The following is a 21,439-nucleotide window of genomic DNA, read 5'->3' as shown; positions in this document are numbered from 1 at the left end:
TAATCCCAGATATCAAACTATACTATAAACTATAGTAATTAAAGAGTATGGTACAGGCCCAAAAATAGACATATAGAGCAATGGAAGACAATGAGAGCCCAGAAATAAACCCATAACTATATGGTTAATTAATTAATCTATGTCAAAGAAGGCAAGAATATATAATAGGTAAAGGTCTCTTCAACAAATGGTGTTGGGACTACTGGACGGCTACATGCAAAACAATGAAATTGGAACACCCTTACACCATAAATAAAATTAAACTAAACTGGATTAAAGACCTAAATGTCAGACCTGAAAACTCCTAAAAGAAAACATGCATTTATTATCTCTTTGATTTAACAATATTTTGTCTTAGCAATATTTTTTCTGGATATGTCTCCTCAGGCAAGGCAAATAAAAATAAACTATTGGAACAACATCAAACCAGAAAGTGAAGGAAACAATCAATCAAATGAAAAGAAACCCAGCAAATGGGAGAATATATTTGCAAATAATGATACATCTAATAAGGGGCAAATATACAAAATATATAAACAACTCATACAACTCAACACCAAAAATAATAATAATAATAATATTTCAATTTAAAAATGAGCAAAGGACCTGAACATTTTTCCAATGTAGAAATACAGATGATTAACAGACACATGACAGGATGCTCAATATGACTAGTCATCAGGGACATGCAAATCAAAACCACATTGAGATGTTACCTCACACCAGTCAGAATGACTACTATAAAAAAAGCCAAGAAATAGCAAGTATTGGCAAGGATGTTGAGAAAACGGAATTCTTGTACACTGTTGGTGAGATTGTAAATTGGTGCAGCCACCATGGAAGACAGTATGGATGTTCCCCAAAAAACTAAAAGTAGAACTACCATATGATCCAATAATTTCACTACTGGGTATTTACCAAAAGAAAATGAAAACACTAATTCAAAAAGATATATGCACCCTTATGTTTATTGGAGCATTATTTACAATAGCCAAGATATGGAAGAAACCTAAATGTCCATCAACAGATGAGTGGATAAGAAGATGTGATACATATGTATGTGAGATATATATAGATATATCTATTATGTGTGTGTGTATATATATATATATGTATATATATACATATATATAACAACCATATATATATATATACATATATATATATATATATGAGACACACACTGGAATATTACTCAGCCATAAAAAAGAATAAAGTCTTGCCATTTGCTATAACATGGATGGACCTAGAAAGTATTATGCTAAGTGAAATAATTCAGAAAAAGGTCATGGGATTTCACTCATATGTGGAATCTAAAAAACAAAACAAATGAACAAACAAAAGAAGCAGACTCATAAGTAGAACAAATTGGTAGTTGCCAGAGGGGAAGGGGATGGAGGGATGGATGAAATAGGTGAAGGGGATTAAGAGGTACAAACTTCCAGTTATAAAATAAATAAATCATGGGGATGAAAAGTACAGCATATCGAATATAGTCAATAATATTGTAGTAATTTTGTATGGTGACAGATGGTGACTACACCTATGGTGAACATTGCATAATGGATAGAATTATTGAATCACTATGTTGTACACCTGAAACTAACCATTGTCCCCTATATTTTAATTAAAAATTTAAAAACTGGGGGCTCCTAGGTGGCGCAGTTGGTTAGGTGCCTGAGTCTTCCTTTTGGCTTAAATCGCGATCTCAGGGATGTGAGATCAAGCCCTACTTGGGGTCCACTCAGCACAGAGTCTGCTAAGACTCTCTCTCCCTTTGCCCCCCCCTCGTCTCCCACCCTCTAATAAATAAAATCTTTTTTAAAAATTAAAAAAAATAAAAACACTAATCTTCCTTCCTTTATTAAAATTAATTCAGCAATAAAGAATGATTGGCTGTTTCATCCAAACAACCTGCTAGGATTTAGAGATTAAGTGAGATGGGTAAAAAGGCACGTCTGACCTTTGTCCTCAGGTTACTACTTTGGTGGGGAGGAATGAGAGGCAGATATGAAAGAGATCTTTTCACACAGTGAGATAAGTGAAAACACAAGATTTGCAATTAATTCATGGGAACACAAGCCTAACCTCAGGAAAGGCTTCATCACAGAGAAGGGGGGGGGAGAAAAGGAAATTATAAAGTGGGATCCTCAGGGCTCTAACTTTCCCAAAATGAAATGCAAATCTACTGTTTTAATTTCAAGTACGTTGTAATAGGCAGGGCCAAAGGCAGCAGAACCTATTAAAAGTTTTAGGTATTTATTCCAACTGAAAGAACTACAGTTGGCCTCCTGAGTTAAATAACTCACCAGCTCTGGTTATTGCCATAGTCTTCGTTCCATAACTACTCAGCTTTTAATTTGTGTGCAAAGCCCAGAAGGACACGAGGAGCAGCTGTTCCCTCAGACAGGAGTCCTCAAAGTGAAACAGTTCAGATAACAGCAGAGACTGGAAGAACGCTCCCTTCTCCAGGGAACACACAAGAAGCCTGTAATCTGCTACCTTGTAGATGTTGAAAACTCAAACATACCCTAGTGACCACAAAGTAGCCATTGTGTCCAAAGGTAATGAGTACAGGATGCCTCCGAGGAGGCAGGGCGCGTGGAGGGCAGACCTCCAAAGATAGAAGTTATGCCTCCCAAATTAGGACAGAACTCTTGAATCTGGAAATGAGGGCAAGTAAGAAAGATATGTTCCTCTCAATTTCAATTCCCTCCTCTTAAGGAAAATCATGCATCTCTGAGGAGTTGTGTAGCAGGAAAAAAACAAAGGCATCAATATACAACAAACAGGTTGCAGGCAGCACAAACCCTTAGACCTAATAAGTCCCCATCCTTGCCTGCCCAGGATTTGGGTCAAATTGTCTTTAGAAAAGTGCTTTTCCCTATTTCTGGACCTGGATCAGCCAGCTCATCCCTGGGGCACACATTTAGATAACCCACAAATGAAAAACTAAGTCAAGAAGAAAAGTGTGGCAAATGGTTTGCTCTCATCAAGAACAAAAATTAACTTTGATCTATCTAAGCTTCAATAAAATATTTTTCTTGTCTTTAAAAACTGAGGGCTTCAGAGTGGAGGGGCATGGGGGAATGGGATAGGCTGGTGATGGGTAGTAAGGAGGGCATGTATTGCATGGTGCACTGGGTGTTATACGCAACTAAGGAATCATCGAACTTTACATCAAAAACCAGGGATATACTGTATGGTGACTAACATAATATAATAAAAAATATTATTATAATAAAAAAGAAATATTTTATAAAAAAATAAATAAATACTAGCTTCCTCACCCAATTAAAATAGAAATTGATAGGCAAAGCACTGGATCACAGCAACATTTCAGGGCTTTCGCTAGTATGAAAAGTAAGATTTATCTGACCAATGATGTAATTCCCGTGCTTAGTTTCCACTGCAGAAACAGGGCAAAAGGCTCATACTGAGCTAGACTAAATCGGAGGCTTACAAACGACCCTCCTTTGGAACTATTTTCTGGAGGCCACTGATAAAATAAAATGAAGTGTTATTTTTCAAATCTGCAGAAGAAATATAATTACTTTTTAAAATATTATTTTCCTGTTATAAATTTTCTTTTAATGCTGACACCTGATACCATAGGACTATAATTAGTGTACTACGGTGTCTGCTTTTGAATAAATTTGTGTATATGGTTATGTTAATCTATTGATATTCCATGTTTTCCTTCAAAGAGCTCCCAGAAGCTCTGTTCCCTGATCAAATGCAGATTTCTCAATTTGTTAGGAATCAGAAAGGGTTGCCATACTAACAGATGAATCATAGTTTTTTTTTTTTTAGAAACAAAATACCCTTGTGCTAGCTCTAATTGCTAACACCTAGTTAGCATTTATTAAATGCCAGGCTGAGTGGTTAATCTTCAGAGAAGCTAATGTTTTTCAGGGGGAAAACTGAGGTTCAAGAAGTTCAATCACATGTTTAGAGTCACATTGCTGGGAAGTGCCTGAGCCTAGATTCAGAGCCAAGGTTTTCGGTCCCCAGAGCCTTGACTCAGAGCCACACTGTCAGAAGCAGAGAGATGGGGGCGCCTGGGTGGCACAGCGGTTGAGCGCCGGCCTTCGGCTCAGGGCGTGATCCCGGCATTGTGGGATCGAGCCCCACGTCAGGCTCCTCTGCTATGAGCCTGCTTCTCCCTCTCCCACTCGCCCTGCTTATGTTCCCTCTCTCGCTGGCTGTCTCTATCTCTGTCAAATAAATAAATAAAATCTTTAAAAAAAAAAAAAAAAGAAGCAGAGAGATGATTACTACTGATGGCGTGATCATCAGGATCCAGCCTCTGGACCGTCGGTCTTACTCATTGTTGAAACTCCATCACCTAACTCAGTGCCAGACATGTAGTGCTTATTGAAGAAAACAATAATCTCAAGGTTTTTAACACTCAGAAGATTGGGAAATAGCCCATGAGTCAGGCCGTTGATACTGGAGGCCAGAGTTAGAACTGTGTGAATCAGAATTGCTTTATTTCCATTAGGGAGTTTGACCAACAGGACATGAGTAATAGCCAAGGTAGATTTCCTCAGAATTCTGTGACTATGTTTTTCTTTGCAACCCCCTTATGAATAAAGACATAGATTCTTGGTCTTACCCTCCACCAAGGAACACCACTGTCTTGGGTTAGGCTCTCCAGGAGCAGAACCTGTGACAGGGATTCAGATACAAATGATTTATTAGGAAGAGCTCTTAAGAGAAATCTATAAAAAAGAGAAGGAAGGAGGACGGGGGGGGGTGCAGGAAAGAAATTGAGTACAGATGTATGTATGCTCTGGAAATTCTAGATTTGACCTGTTCCATGGGGGGCTGTGGAACATAAATATACTGCAGAGACACCCCTGCCTAAAGTTGGGGGTGAGGATGCTGGCTTTTGCACATCCACATCAGTTAGGTATTGACTATGGTCAGCCCCAGGAGAAGAAATGCATCATCTCCTGTTTGACATGCTCCCAGTCTTCAGAGAAGAGGCAGAAGGGAAGTTCTGAACGCCAACAGGGTCTACTAAAACTATTCTGGAGACTTGATCTCTCATTGGATTCCTGTCCACAAAAGAACAAACATTACTGATTCAACAAAGTGCTGAAACTGTCTATGCCAGGTCCTCGTTTTATGCCAAACTTACAAAAATGAACAAGCCACTGTCTGTCCTATACATAGCTAATGGCAATACAATGTCTAAGTCGGATAGTTAAGAAGTACATATACACACGGGAGAATTTCAGATAAGGAATACCATAAGGAAAATTAATCAGGCCAAGGTGACTGCTTTGGAATGGGTGGTCACAAAAGCCCTTCCTGTGGAGGGGTCATTTGAGCAGAGACTGAATTGAATAAAGAAGAAAATAAGCCATATGAAGATCCCCAGGCACAACTGTCCTCGAAAAGGGAACAGCAGGTGCAAAGTCCCTATGTTGGGAACAAACTTGTCAGCATCTAAACATTGAGTAGAAAAGAAGCAACCAAAGCACAGGGAGAAAAATCTAGCATGAGCCCTAACATGCAAGTGGAAACTAGAGGAATGACCACAGTCAGTCAACACAGATGAAGACTACGTATCAGTGGAAATTTTCTACATTAGATGCTAAAAATAAAAAGATGAACAAGCCATGGTCTCTGGCCTCAGTGAGACCACAACTTAATCCTGAGATATGTATGCAGGTATAACCAAAGATTCTAATTCACATGACAAGTGCTGTGGGTTATGAAAACACAAAGAGAAAAACATTGGATTCTGCCTGAATATGGCAGTAAACATCCCCAGAGCAGATGGAGGTTTTGAGTAGGGGCTTAAAGCATGAGTAGGATCTCACCTGAAGGAGAAACAGAGGATATGACATCCCAGGAAAGAAAATAGTATGAGCAAAGGTACTAATATGTAGGGTCTGGAATATCTAACATATACATATTATAGGGACTGACAGGAAGACAGAGCAGGGAGAAGGGGCAGGAAGCTGTCACAATTTACCTGGAAAAGCAAACTCAAACAGCTCTAAAGCAATTACCTATTCTATTACTTTCCTTTAACTAAACAGCCCCAGGAAATATTAGGTTAAACTTGGCTCCCCAAGACAGCATTTCTCAAGTGTGGTGCATAAGCCACCTATATTAGAATCACCCCCAAGTGTTTTCAAAATGCAATTTCCGGTATGTAAGTACTTTCTATAATTCAAACATGTCTTCACAGGTAGAAAATGAAATTGTGTCACCAATTCCACTTATTTCTAAGATGGACATATATTTACTTTCCACTATATTTTACAACAGCAGTAAAAATTTTAGCCATTGTAAGAGCTGGGAGGAGACAAAAAATGCTAAAGCCTGTGTCTGTGAGAAATCAGCACCACATATATTTCACTTACCCCTTACTACAGCCCCCTGAGCTCTGGATTGCAATTATTCCTATTTGACACTGAGACTAAGAAAGATGAAGGGACCCACCCAGTTTACAATGAACACAAACACCTACAGGAATTACAGGGCAGAGGAAGCCCACCCCTGGAAATCTTTCTGAGGGGGTCTGCTTTAAAGTGGAAGAGTCAGTCCCCATTTGGACTAATTCTCCAGCCATCAAGGTTCCCAGGTGCCTCTTATTGGAAGTACCGCTGCCAATCAGCCAGCCCCCAGCTGGCAGTCCACTTGCCCCCAGCTCTGCCTTTAGGTTCAATATGTGCATTAGGGTAAGAGAAAGTTTGGAATTGGGTAGATGCCCCCCCACCCCCCAGACCACCTCAGAGACCAGGCCTCTCCTTATATCCACTGGACTCCAGGTTTCTGGGTGCCCAGAGCAGCCCAGGCTCACTCCAAAATATGTACCCCGTCAACTCTCCTGAGGCAGCTGGGGTCCTCCGGGTTTATGGAACTGGGGCGGGTACCCCAACATATCTACACCCTTCTGGATGGAGGCATCACCCCACCCCCATCCAACTGAAGCTCTTTCTGAGGCTTCAGCTTTCAAGTGGTGAGATTCAGCACTTACCCAATTTGGACTCGCTGCCTGATGGGGTCTCCACCTTCTCCAGCCATCAAGGCTCCAGGTGTCTCTTATTGGAGGCACCCCCCTCCACTGGGCCAGGCCCCACCCTGGCAAGGCTGTCCCCTTGCCTCCATCTCTAACTATAAGGGCAATATGAGCATTTGTATAGGTGAAGGCATGGAAATATACAGATACAGATACCCCCCAAGAACTGGCTTCTCTGTGATTTGGCCTCTCTAGTCCCCTCCCCTGATCCAAGTCCCTGGCTTACCTTACCTGCTAGGTCCGCACATGCATAATACACAGTCCCTCACCCAGCCTCCAACAGCAAGGCTCTCCAGGCCTGTGGAGCTGGGGTGGTCCCCATCACCTGCATGGCCGCCTGGGTGTATGGAGCTTAACCACCAAAAATCTGTCTGTGGGGCAGATCTAAAATGGTGACAGTCAGTCCCCATTTGGGGTGTGCCTGATAGGGTCTCAGGCTTCTCCAGCATGAAGGCTTCCAAATGTCTCTTCTTGCAGGATACTAACCCGGCCCCTCCCACCCAGCTGGCCCATGAAAGTCCACTTTCCTCTGGTTCTGCCCTCAGGTGGAGTACACACATTTGTGTAGGATAGGGCTTGGAATTAGGCAGATACCTTGTACTCCAAGTACCCATTTCTGTGACAAGCCTCTTGGGTCACCTGTTCTGTTCAGACCTTGGCTTCCAGGACCTGAGTAGCCGGCACATGTGCAGTACACACCCAGTCAGCCGGCCTTGAACCTCCTGGAGCCTGGGCGGGGGGATAAGGGGGAGGGGGTAGGCCTGTGGTGCTCAGGCCACTCCCCAAACACTGCGTAGTCTTCTGGGTGGGTGGATCCCACTGCTGTAAATCATTCTGAAATGGCAGCCTTAAAGTGGAGACAGTCCACACCCTATTTGGACTAGATGCCTGATGGGGTTCCTGGCTCCTCCAGCCATCACGTCTCAGGAGTGTCTCTTAGTGTAGAGGGTCCCCTGACCATCCCCTGCAGCCCTGCCCTACCAAGGTAGCCTAGATGCCTCCAACTTTGCCTTCAGGAGGAATATGCGCATTTCTGCTTAGGACTCAAAATTAGGCAGATAGCTTTTACGCCCAGAACACCTTGTGACCCGGCCTCTCTGGTCCCCCGCTGTGTTTCAAACCTTAGTTTCCTTGCCTGCGTGGCCCACACATGCGCAGTACCCACCCCATTAGTTCACATGCCTCGCAGGGGCTCTCCAGGCCTATGGAGCTTAGGCTTGTCCCGAAACACCTCCGTAAGCACCAGGGCAGAGGGAGCCCACCCCTGTAAATATTGTTGAAGTGACAGCTTTAAACTGGGGACAGTCAGTCCCCATTTGAACTAGCTGTCTCATGGGGTCTCCAGCTTCTCTAGCAATCAAGGCTCCCAGGTGTCCCTTACGGAGGATAGCCCAGCTGGTCAGCCAGGCCCCACCCTGGCAAGACAGTCCACTTTCCTCCCTCCCTGCCTCAGCCTTTGCGTAAATTTGGGCCGGGAATTAGGCAGATGCTTTGTATGCCCAAGATCGGCTAATCTGTGCCAGCATCTCCAGTCACCTATCTTGTTCCAGATCCCTCTCTTCTCTGGCCTGCAAGGCCGGCACATGAACACCAGGCATCAGTAGAATGGAGCTTCTTCCTCTCATCAAGCATCATAAAGGTGAGAAATACTTCAAACACAGAAGAATTAAGACACTGAGGGTCAGGGCGCCTGGGTGGCTCAGTCGTTGAGCGTCTGCCTTTGGCTCAGGGCCTGATTCCAGGGTCCTGGGATCCAGCCCCACATCAGGCTCCTCTTCTGAGAGCCTGTTTCTTCCTCTCCTACTCCCCCTGCTTGTGTTCCCTCTCTCACTGGCTGTCTCTCTCTCTCTGCCAAATAAGTAAATAAAATCTTTAAAAAAAAAAAAAGACACTGAGGGTCACATAAATACAAAGAAAGAACTGGTGATTGCTGGAGGGGAGGAGAGGTGGGGGATGGGCACAATGGGGGAGGGGGAGGCACAGGCTTCCAGTTATGAAATGAATAAGTCGCCAGAATTAAAGGTACAGCACAGGGAATATACTCAATGGTATTATAATAGCGTTGTATGGTGACAGATGGTGACACTTGTGGTGAGCACAGCATTAATATATAGACTTGTCAAATCATTATGTTGTATACCTGAAACTAACATAACATTGTATGTCAACTATACTTCAATTAAAAATTTTAAAAGACACCGAGGGTCAAAAACAATTCACCCAACTGTATTAAGATATCACCTTCACTACTCTTCAGGGAAAACAAGCTGAATAACAATGGAATATTAATGAGCAGTGAAATATTAACAACAAATGAGATGTTTTTTGTGCATTGTATTGGAAACAAATTTAATATGAATAGAGGAAAGTGAAGAGAAATGAGCTATCTCACATGGTATTGGTGGGCAAGGGAAGAAGGCAGTTGGACAGGACCTATCAAAAATACAATGTGTACTTACCCCTTGCCCCGGAAATTATATTTCAGTCTTGCAGAAAGACTACTATATCACTGGCTACTTAAATTCAGGGTTCAATGCAAAAGGAAAATGCAGGTACCTTGTTTACATATGATTAACAATTTCAAAGTAGTGACAGCAGAGCACTAAACCACAGAGGGACCTCTTCTGAGCATGTAGCCCTATGCAAAGCCGTACATCTCAAGTCTATGAAATCCTCCTGGCTATTGAACACACACGAAATTACATAGTCAGTGACGTTCACTGTAGGCTCGTGTTTGTAATAGGAAAAAAATGGAAACACCTTGAATGTTCATCAAAAAGAGAATATTTAAATTAATTGTGGAATGCCCACACAATTATGTTTTCATTAAAAAGAATGAGATATATATAACCTACTAACATGGAATTATTTCCTAGCCATGCTAATAAATAAACATGTGCCTCCCCAAAACAGGTATCATATAATACTGTTTACAAGGAAAAAATAGAGAGATGTGTTCATAAACATCAATCAAGTGCAAGGAAAGAGGCTGAATGGACACACATAACTACTCCCAAGGTTGTCCATGAAAGATCAGGGACAGGGTGCAAGGATGTCTGTGTTCTATTCATTAGTATCATTGACATTAAGAATTAGATACTAAATGTTTTTAACAGAAAAATTACCAGATAATTGGGGAAAATAGAGCTAGAATATCTGAGCAAGTAAAAGCAGAAAAAAATGCAAAAAAAAAGGCATTAAAAACAAAAAGCATAAAATCAAATAAGAAATCTAAAGATGTTGGAAGATAAAGATTCTCAGATGATGAAACCAACAACCATCACTTGTAACTTGAAAAAGCAGAAAAGTTAGAAATAAATACCGGCCAAAAATAAATACATTTAAACAGGTAACGATGTTTGTAGGGATCAAATATAACTCAAAGCAAAAATTATTAAATGGATGTGAAAAAGAATTATTTTATAATGAAAAGGTTACAAACCTCTAAGAAAGACATAGGTGTCATTAAGGTTTATGTATCAAACATCCTGCCTTTGAAATATATGAAAATTATTAGAAATATGAGAAAATTTTTCAAAGCAGCAGGATATTTCATGCAACTCTCTAGATTTCTGATGTATCAGATAAACATAAAGATAGACATACAGTAAAATCATTGCAGTGAGAATGCACAGAGGTAGCATACTACAATGGTGAAAACATGATCCCACAGCGTGCAGGAGAATCTAGAATCTGTCACTTACCAGGTGTGTAACCTGGAGCAAACACTTATTCTACCTCTCAGTTTTTTCATCAAGTAAATCTATCCAGGAAAAGAAAAAAGTATATAGATATATATTGATAATAATGCTTCATTTAAATGGTATAATGTGCTATAATAATTAATTTACAATTTTTGGTTAAATGTGTGAATTTCGAGGACACTACGTTATCAAAATTGACTGAAAAGTATAAGGCTGACCATTGATTGTAGGAAGAATTGAAAAATTTATCTCCCATTAAGAGCAGGCCTTGATGATTTGTTAATCCTTCAAACTATGCAAGGGTAAATATGAAAGCTATTCAAAAGTAAGTGGATAGGCTGGGATAGACTGGTGATGGGTAGTAAGGAGAGCACGTATTGCATGGTGCACTGGGTGTTACACGCAACTAATGAATCATTGAACTTTACATCAAAAAAAAAAGTAAGTGGACAGGGGATGGAAAGCTTTGAAATGCATATTTACAAATAAACTGATATGCAAAGTTGACAAAGATATTTAAAAAAACACATTTTACTTTCAAACTTTGATGTAATAAGGGGATTAAGAGTACACTTATCAGGATGAGCACTGAATATAATGTATAAAATTGTTGAATCACTGTATTGTACACCTGAAACTAATATAACCCTATATGTTAATTATACTGGAATTTAAATAAATAAATAAATACCTGATACATATTTTACAGAAGACTTTTCTAAATAAAAGAAATAAGTGACATAATAAAACAAATTTTCTAATTTAGGTAAATACATTCTAGCAGTATCTAAAAAGTCTAAAACCCCCCTTACAAGTACAGTCTATCACAAGAGGCAAGCATAATTCAAATATTTAAACACACTAATTTTATCATCAACTAGTATCTAATGTAAGACAAATTAGAATGACAATGGTGTTATTGTACTAAGTTTGACCCAACAAATTGGTAAAAATTTAGATGAACAATAATACATTGGATGCCTGGGTGGCTCAGTAGGTTAAGCGTCTGCTGGCATCGAGTCCTGCATCAGGCTTCCTGCTCACCGGGGACTCTGCTTCTCCCTCTGCCTGCCACTCCCCCTGCTTGGTCACTCACTTGCTGTCTCTGTCAAATAAATAAATAAAATCTTAAAAGAAAAACTCTAATATATGATCAGATGGCGTTTAAAACCAATGTACCAAAAAAAAAAAAAACCCCACAAAACCTTACAAGTTCCTCTTAATATAAGCAATAAAGGAGCACTGAAATCAAACCACATGGAGTGTAATGGTGTTTGTAAGATACCTGAGTGAAAGAGCACACAGTATTTGAGTAACTGCAGGAGACTCCCTGTGCTTGGGGCCAGAGAACAAAAGGGGAGGAAGTGAGAGGAGGTTGGACAGGTAAGCAGGGCGGGGCGAGGTGGGAGGGTAGAGCTGATAGCAGTTACTTCCCATGCACAGCTTTCCAGGCACAACCCAGAGTGGAATTTTATATTTTTTTCTGTAGGTTAAGTGAACGTTTAAAGTTCAGTGCACAGTATGATTTTCCATTCTGTTTCAGTTTTTCACTGAGCATTTTTATAATATACCCTGTCTCTGGCCATTGCACTTAAATGTTGCTTCTCATTTCTGTTTTGCATGAAAGGCTGAATAAGTTATGAGCTGGAAGTAGATGTGCCAAAGCCAAATCACCACTCGGCATAAATCCTGTCAGGAGTTAATTTCCTAACTCGTTTTTGCAGGGTTACTTGATGTTGGTATCAGCATTTTATAAATATATAGATTTATGAATACAAATGTATGCATGCAAATACATATAAATAGATGACCAGACACCAGACAAATGTGTACACAGAGTCTGCTCCATGAACGTTCTCTAATGCACTGAAGTCTACCTCATCCAGTTGCCATAATTACATGTGCCGTAGTAAGCACAATTAGGCTCAGCAGATTTTTTATGCTAGGTAGCACAAGTCATTTGTCAGATTACATTTCCTTGTTCTTTATGTGATAGCATTTCTTGCTTGGGGATGTCCCAGTGTTTGGAAAACAGGTGACTCAAAGGACCATTCCAGAAATAAAATGTGGGCTCCAGGTAACTGGCAATAAAGAAGTTGAAATTGGCAATTAAAAAACAAGAAACGAAGCACTTGTGTTCCAGAACTTTAATAAGTTTTAACCTGTGGCCTCAAAGACCTGCTGTGGCCTAATGGAAATAGCAACCTGACTCCTACTGGTGAGGAATTAGAAAAATTAAAGCCTTGCAAACTGGAATTTGACTCTGAGGAGCACACCAAGTTTCCATTTATGAACAGAGTGGTGTTCACAATGCAGCGTTTCAGAATATATAGAATTCAGGGGGGAAACTAATATTTATCTTTTCTTCTTTGAAAGGTTTCTTTGACAATAAAGTTTTAAAAGTATTTAGTGATTAAATTCTTCTTAAAACATTTCCAGCAGTTCGCCCAGAAGATCTTTGCTTTCCTAATACACTGACCATTCCTGTATCATTCTCACTGCTTATTTATTGAATCATATTATTATATTTTGTTTAATTTATGTTCCATTGGTGAGAATTTCCTAAATAGGGGTCTATGGATTCCTGAAGGAGACTGTGGGTACATACTCAGGGGTTAAATATTTTAGTTGTTTTTTTTTTTATTGAAGTATAATTAACGTACAATGTTATATTCATTTAAGGAGTACAATACATTGATTCAACAATTCTATACATTACTCAATGCTCACTCTGATAAGTGTAGTCACCATTTGTCATTATTACAATATGATTGACTATATTCTCTATGCTGTACTTTTCCTCTCCATAACATTTACTTTATAACTGGTACCTCTTAATTCCTTTTATCTATTCCACCCATCCTCCTACCCACCTCTCCCCGGGCAACCACCAGTTTGTTCTCTGTATTTAATAGTCTGTTGGGTTTTTGTTTGTTTTGTTTTTGTAAATTCCACATATAAATGAAATCATATAGTATTTGCCTCTCTCTGACTTATTTCACTTATCATAACATCCTTTAGGTAACATCCATGTTGTCAAAAATGGTAAGATCTCATTCTTTTTTATGGTTGAGATATATATATCACAACTTCTTTATCCATTCATCTGTTGATGGACATTTAGGTTACTTCTATATCTCGGATAGTGTCAATAATGCTGCTATAAACATAGGGATGCATATATCTTGTCAAATTAATGTTTTCGTTTTCTTTGGATAAATACCGAGTAGTGGAATTACTAGATAATATGGTCATTCTACGTCTCATTTTTTGGGGGAAACTACATACTGTTTTCCACCATGGCTATACCAATTTGCATTCCCATCAAGAGTGCACAAGTTCCTTTTTCTCCACATCCTCACCAACACTTGTTAATTCTTGGCTTTTTGATACTAGCCATTCTGACTGCTGTGAGGTGGTATCTCATTATGGTTTTAATTTTCATTTCCCTGATGATTACTGGTGTTGAACATCATTTCATGTGCCTGTTGGCCATTTGTCCTCTTTAGAAAAAGGTCTATTTGGTTCCTCTGCCCAATTTTTAATTGGATTGTTTGTGGTTTTGATGTTAAGTTGTATAAGTTCTTTATATACTTTGGACATTAACTCCTTATCAGATATATGATTTGCAAATATCTTCTCCCATTCACTAGGTAGATTTTTTGTTTTGTTGATTGTTTCCTTTGTTGTGCAAAAGCTTTGTATTTTGGTGAAGTCCCAATAGTTTATTTTTGCTTTTGTTTCCCTCACCTGAATACATGTATCCAGAAAAGAGTTGCTATGGCTAATGTCAAAGACATTTACCCAACAGCATTTATTGAAGAGACTGCCCTTTCTCCACTGTATATTCTTGCCTCCTTTTTCACAGATCAATTGACCATATTGGTGTGAGTTTATGTCTGGGCTCTCTATCCTGTTTGGTTGATCTGTGTGTCTACTTTTGTGCCAGACCATACTGTTTTGATTACTACAGCTTTGTAGTATGTCTTGAAACCTGGGATTGTGGTACCTCCAGCTCTGTTCTTCTTTTTTGAGATTGGTTAGGCTATTTGATTCATACAAATTTTAGGATTATTTGTTCTAGTTCTATGAAGAATACTATTGGTATTTTGATAAGGATTGCATCGAATCTGTAGATTTCTTTGTGTACTGTGGACATTTTAACAATATTAATTCTACCAGTCAATGAGCATGGTATATCTTTCCATTTGTTTGACTCATCATGAAAAAGAGAGGACTCAAATAAATAAAATCAGAAATGAAGGAGGATAAATAATAGCCAACATCACAGAAATTCAAAGGATTATGAGATTATTATGAAAAAGTACAGGGGCATCTGGGTGGCTCAGTCAGTTGAGTGTCTGCCTTAGGATCGGGTCATGATCTCAGGGTCCTGGGATGGAGCCCCACATAGGGCTCGCTGCTCAGTGGGGAGTCTGCTCCTCCCTCTCCCTCTGCCCCTCCCTACCTTCACTCTCTCTCTCTCTGTCTCAAATTTTAAAAATCTTAAAAAAAAAAAAGAAAGAAAAGAAAAATTACAAGCTAACAAATTGGACAACCTAGAAAGAAAATGGATACATTTCTAGAAACATAAGCTGTTTGAATACTATCTTAATAACAAGCCATCAAAAAAAGGAGTAGAGGCAGGCGTAATTAGCAAAAGATGCTTTCATGGTGCATGACGTCAAATAGGATGGCAAACTCTGGGGGTTGATCATTCCATAGTACTTGTGGAAGAACAGAGTCATAACTCAGCCCACAAGAATGAGAAAATGCTAAACTGGAAAAAAAAAAAGACAACCACAGCAAGGCAGGCCAAGTCCATTCTGCGTGTGTCCATGTGGTTTCTACAAAACCATGTTTCCTATCATTTTAAATCATTGTTGTTAACTTCATTTTAATTTATAGGGCTTTGTTACTTACAAATTTAATTTGGTTTTTATATGAATAATGCCATAACTTTAAGAAGTGTCTAAAACTTTCAATATTTCAACTGGTTTATACTTATGCAGGTAACATAATAAAACAATTTTAAATCAACCTGAGGGGTCTGAAATGCTTTCTTTTCCTTCAGAGGGATCTCTGCACTCTTTGGGTTTAGAAGCCCTGCTCCTCTACGGGTGCCTGGGTGGCTCAGTTGGTTAAGCATCTGCCTTTGGCTCAGGTCATGATCTCAGGGTCCTGGGATGGAGCCCTGCATCAGGCTCCCAGCACAGCAGGGAGTCTGCTTCTGCCCCTCTTCCCCGCTTGTGCATGCTCTCGGTCTCTCTCTCAAATAAATAAAAATCTTAAAAAAAAAAAAAAAAGAAGAAAAAGAAGAAGCCCTCCTCCTCTAGATGTGTCTTGTTATTTCAATTAGATCTGGAGCTTCTCAAGAACAAGCTCTTATTTCTGCCTTGATATCCTTCAGGTCACATGCTTGTTAAATTANNNNGCAGGAATGAATGAGACATGTTCTTAAAATCTTGTTTTATGATCTTGTGCATGTGAGTGCTACTCCCTGGGACCCAAAATGCTTACTCATGGGATGTTATGTCTTCCCATCATGTTCCATCAGTAGGGGCATATATGCTTGTCTTACCAAATGTAGAGGTGAGACGGAATTCAGAATAAATTATCTCAAATGCATTATACGGCTTTTTTTAAATCAATTAAACTTGTCCCCCATAGAAAACTTACTTATTAAAAGAACTAATTTGCCACATATGTTGATTTCATGGGAGTAAAATTTTGAAAGTCAAAAAAACACAATCTTATATGCTTTAGTTTTTCTGGAAAATAACTTGAACTGTGTCCTACTTGGCTCTACTATAATGACCCCAACTCCCAAAGGAAGGGCTATATTTTGAAGTAGCACAACCTCTGATTCCAATGTCCTGACACAGAATGAAATTTCCATGTGGAAAACTGAAACCCACCAATTAAGTACAGGCATAGAATAAAAATAACTTCTAAATCTCAGATATCATGTTGTAATGGAATATTGCTAAAAAAAAAAAAATTCCAGAAAGTGAAATAAAAGTATTAGTTACTGAAATCTTAAGATGCTGATATATGATGTAATATAAGTAACACTTTAAATCATGAGATAGAGTAGTCCTACTCATCAAGCATAATTGGGGAATTTTGAATAAATTTCTACAATTACAAAGTTATCCACATTATACCCTGAGACATCAATAAAATACTCTGAAACACATATTTTAATGAAATCAGAAGCCCACCACTCTATACAAACCTGATGATGTGAAATAAACCATGATAAATAAGCTCTTTCTCAGTACCTGGACTCTGGTTCAGAAATTCTGGGTCTACTGATCAGAAATTTAAGTACTGATTTTGGTTTGTTTGTTTTGGGTTTTTTGTTTTTGTTTCTGTTGTGCAATTTAACTTAGTAGTGTATTATAATAAATGCATCATTTATTTTATTTAATGTTAACAGATTCATCCTAAACATTCAAATAATACAGGAGTAGATCACATGAAAGTCATAGTTCCATCTTTTTGTTCTCTCAAATCCACTTTCTGGAGTTCAGCACTATTTACAGTTTGCTTCCTTCTATCCAGACAACTGAGCACATATGGAAATTACTGTGTGAAAAATGGGATCATATTATATGTAACGGTTAGGGTCATAGCATGAAACAGATAACATCTTCAAATAGTGAGTAGAGTTTAACAACCAAATTAGGCATGAAGTTGTAGCACTAGGAATGCAGGGAGGATGCAGGACCCCAGGGCTTTACCAGTGGCACAATCACCACCCTGAGATGGAGTTAGTTGGTTCCAACTGAAGACAGAGAGGGTACACAGAGAGGGCTACCCCACAGGAGCCTGAGTCATAGGACCCAGCCAGCCTGCAGGGAGGGGGTCAGAGATATAAACTCTGTCCTCTGCTCCTTCCCACCACTCTTTCTGAGCTCCAGCCAGAACCAGAGGACAAGAATGTAGTTAGACATTTCCAGCAGGTCAGCCCTGGGGCCCTACAGTAGCCCCGAGGATGGCGGGGCCTGTGGGAGCAGGCCAGCATGTTTGGCTTACTGTTCTATAATTCTTGGTTCTCATGATTGACAAGCTGGGGACATTTTTCCATATCACTTCTATGAATGTTCCTCATTCTTTTTTCATTGTTATGAAGAATTCCATTCTGTGGACTTATTCCAGCAGCCTCTTAGGAATGGACCCTGGGCTCCTGGGTTTCACCAGTTCAAACACAGCTGCAGAATCCGTCCACATAAAGCTATGTCTACAGACTGGTGGGAGAAGTATGTGGCAAGGAGCTGCTGAGGCAAAGGGTTTGCCACTTTCTGAAGAAACTAAAATGTCCCCCCCCCTTTTAGAGACTAGAGCTCTCGGAAAACCAGTGTACAGGAGATAGTGCAGCAAACTGATGGTGACATGTTACACCCAATGGAGATAAAACCCAAAGGGGAAGAATGGCAGGTAGAGCCAGAGGCCGGACAAGAGGGCATCCACCACCCACTACCCCCCGCCCCGGTCAGGCATCCCAGACACTGAGTTTTCATGGTACCTCTCTCTTCAGAGCTCTAGGACCCTCCTCAAAAACTGTGTATAGGAAGTTCATTTTTTTAACACTGCATGTGTAAAAATGCCTTTATGGCTGTGTACAGAATTCTAAGTGGGAAACCCTTTTTTCCCAGTGTAAAAAGGGATTGATCCATTGTAATCTGTTTTCCAGGCATGCTAACATGAAGTTAAGGTCTAATTCTTAAACATTTCTTTGTAATTTTCCCCTCCTAATCCCTAATTTTATAAACCATGTCTTCTCATACATTATTGAGAACCAAGAGTAGATATTATCCCAATTTTCTTTCAGTATAAGTGATTTTCACCCATTCAATTTTCCTTTGCATATCTAGGGAACATCCTCCCTTTTGCTATGTAAGAGACTCTCCCCAGTAAGCCTCCTGTTACCTTTGTATTTGCGTCCTCAGATTGGATGATGAGAGCTCTGATCAGGCCCTGCATTTCCTAGCACACGGGTGTGTGTGTTTCCCATGGTTCCTATCACCGTGTTCCTGGTGTTGCTAGAATCAGTCTCTACTGGGAGCTCAGGGCAAGTTCTTGACACAGTTCCAACAAATATGCAACACCACCTTGACCCATACCTAGGGCAGCTCTACTGGCCCAAGTCTTCTCTCACATGGCGTCTGGGTATTAGAAGGTTGATTCATTTTGAGATAATTATAAAAATCATATGCAGAAAGCAATGTAGGGAGGTACGAAATCCCCTTACTACACTGTTGCCAGGGGGCTTCCCGTCACCTCCTTGCTGCTGCTGACTTGCTTCTCAGGAGGCACTGGTTACTCTCCACTTACTCCCCTGCAGCTGGACGGCGTTCCTGAGGGCTGTCACCTCTGCAATACATATTAAAGAGCACTGCTGGGCAGGGAGTGTGGAAGGACCGCATGCCTGGGGATGGCTCAGAGTGCTGCTTGGGGATGGGGAGGACATTCTGTCAGGACGTCTGCTCAGCAGCACAGACTGTGGGTCTCTAATGTAAGGACATACCTGGGGGTGAAATAAAGCCCTTCTCACTTTCCCTTGCTTTGACATATTGCTCATTTAGAGATGTTTAGGAAAGTTTCCTTTAGGAAACCTTTACAAGAAAATGGCCTATTGCCAAACAATATCCTTTACTACCTGTGCCATTACAATGTTTTATTTGTGTGTCTCTATGTGTTTTCATGGATATTTCAACGGGAGGACCATTAGAAAGCTAAATCTGCTAAAGATTTCAAGTGAGGCATTTGGAGCTTTAGGGATTATTTGTTGCTTTTTATCATCCACTCCTCTGGGGCCAATAACCATGAACTAGATAAAGAGAGGAAATGCAATTATTTTTGGTGCTTCTGTGTTGAAGAAACAAACCTCTCCCATGGCCTTTCTGTTGGCTCAGTGGATCTTCTCTGACAATTCTTCTGGCACTGTAGAGTGTTATTTCTCCAAATACCGCAAATGGAAGGTTTTCCACTTCAGGCCATCTGCAACCCTTTGCCATGAGAGCCTCTCCCTTGTAAATCTCAAGAGGAATGTGTCTCCAGACACGGGTAGGAACACCCTCAGAAGGACATGGGTGGGAGAATCCATTCATGATTCTGGTAAGAGCTGACCATACACGAGGCCCCCCTGATGTCCTTTCCTTCTGCCTCCTGTCCTTTCCCCACAGCGCAGGGCAAGGATGACCAATAGACAGAGGTAGGACTAAAAGGGGAGGATGCCATTTCCAACACCCAAGATGAAAGCAGGCCCCCAAACAAATTATACGCTGGAATGTGTTATATTTAGTTGGAAAAAAAATAGAAAAAAAATTCCTGTAATAGCAACATTGGTACAGATTACCAGTTTTAACATTTTCTTGTACATTTGTAGTCCTTCCAAATGTGCTGACACAATTTTGAGAGTACTATTAAGGTTAGCTCATTCTTTCATATTCTGCATTATTCAGTAAAATATTACATTTTAGGCAATTTTTCATGAAGCTATGTCATCTTTATGAGGATTGATTTAAATGTCAACACAATAATTCACTAAGAGCCTGTTTCGTGGGCAATATCCCATTTGCCCTTGTTTGTGGATATTCAATTTTGTTTTATTTTCATGCATTAGAATAGCACCATAAATGATACACTCATGTGTGAGTAACATTCTTATAGTTTTTAAAATTTTTTAGGTTCCCAGAAGCAAAACTCTTGGGTCAAAGGACTGAACATTTTTATAACTACCAAAATGGATTGTCAAATTGCCTGCTAACATTGTTCATGTTCTCAAATTTTGTGGGGTTATTTCAGCTAACACCAAGTGCTTATTTTTTCCATGACTGAATATTTAAAGAGACATATCTTCTTTGTCCTTGTCCCAGCGTTTGGTTCATTACTTGTTTGGACAACTACTATTGTTCAGATTTTCATCTTTTCAAAGTGATCTTGTCACAAGGAAAATTTGCGTTGGAAGCATGAGGTTTTTGCAAATGCCATGGGGACTGCACATGTACTTCTGCCTTCGTAAGTATGGTTTCGCGTACATAACACGGAAGGGCTATGCAATCATGCAAGGTGGAATGGCTCACCATCCATGAGCCTGGTGCAGGGGAAGTGGCTCCCTGGGCCATACCCACTCTGCGAGGGATTTATACCTGCTAGGCTTGTGCATCCCAGTCCTGTCTTTATGACCTTGTGCAGTCCCTTAACCTCACTGATCTTCAATATCATACCCTGGAAAATAAAGGTGGTTTAGAAAATCAAGCAAGTAACTGCTGTCAAATAGACACACAGTGAATTACGCTTCTCCCCTTTCATTGGTAGGTAACGGTACTATTTGAAGGAATTATATATAAAGTATTTCAAGTGCTCACACCCTCCCCTCCTGGTTATGTAGTAAATAAGCTCCATGCTTCACCCTTAAAATCCAGATGTTGTATACATGTCCTCCCTCCCCTTATTTCCTACCACCTGCCCCTTCCTCTTGCACACCCAGTGGCACTGGTCTGCTCTCAGTGCCTAGAGTGTGCCAGATTTATCCTAGTCTGAGGGTCTTTGCACTTGGTATCTCCTGCACGAACACTTCTTACTGCCCACCTCTGTTCTTGTCACAATGCAGCCGTGGGCCGGAAGTCCCTGCAGCCTTCTCTATCTGGCATGGCTGCAGCCCCTTTCTTCACCTAGGTAATCT

This window comes from Ursus maritimus, unplaced genomic scaffold (assembly GCF_017311325.1).
Source record: "Ursus maritimus isolate PB19 unplaced genomic scaffold, ASM1731132v1 scaffold_20, whole genome shotgun sequence".
NCBI classification, from domain to species: domain Eukaryota; kingdom Metazoa; phylum Chordata; class Mammalia; order Carnivora; family Ursidae; genus Ursus; species Ursus maritimus.
Note: the sequence above shows the minus strand (reverse complement) of the source record.